The sequence below is a fragment of the Zootermopsis nevadensis genome, unplaced genomic scaffold (assembly GCF_977971745.1).
Source record: "Zootermopsis nevadensis isolate Lab colony 2312 unplaced genomic scaffold, Znev_1.0 Znev_ptg000017l, whole genome shotgun sequence".
Taxonomy (NCBI): domain Eukaryota; kingdom Metazoa; phylum Arthropoda; class Insecta; order Blattodea; family Termopsidae; genus Zootermopsis; species Zootermopsis nevadensis.
Window position 1 is genome coordinate 13,734,023 of NW_028259149.1, and position 465 is coordinate 13,734,487.

Below are 465 nucleotides of genomic sequence, written 5' to 3' on the forward strand. Positions count from 1 at the left end.
GTCTAGTTGCATTAGAAAACAAATCAATTCCGTTTTCTGTCTTATTATGTAGTACTAGCAGTATTTTATTACTGAGAAAATTCCACAATAATTTGGAAGTTTTGCGGTAGGGAAATAGGTATGAATAATGTGTGTAGTATCAGTAAAAGATTTATTTATGTCTATAGTTCACTTTAAAATGTAATTTTCAAATCTGTTAATCAAAAGAAGTCCTCTACATTGATTATGTTCTTGCATTCCCCATCCCAGATTCAGGAGACTTTTAGCTGGAGTATTATTTTTGTTCCCTGATTTTAACATTTAATATTGGTACTCTATATATGTCCTACGAGGATGTTTGTATGAAGCATACTATGAGACTGTGGATAAGTAGATTTTATAAAGTGTCTAGCAGATTAAAATTGTAGCTGTTGAATCCTGCTCTTTTCCAAGTTAGAGTGAAAGGGGAAGAGTAAATTAAAGACC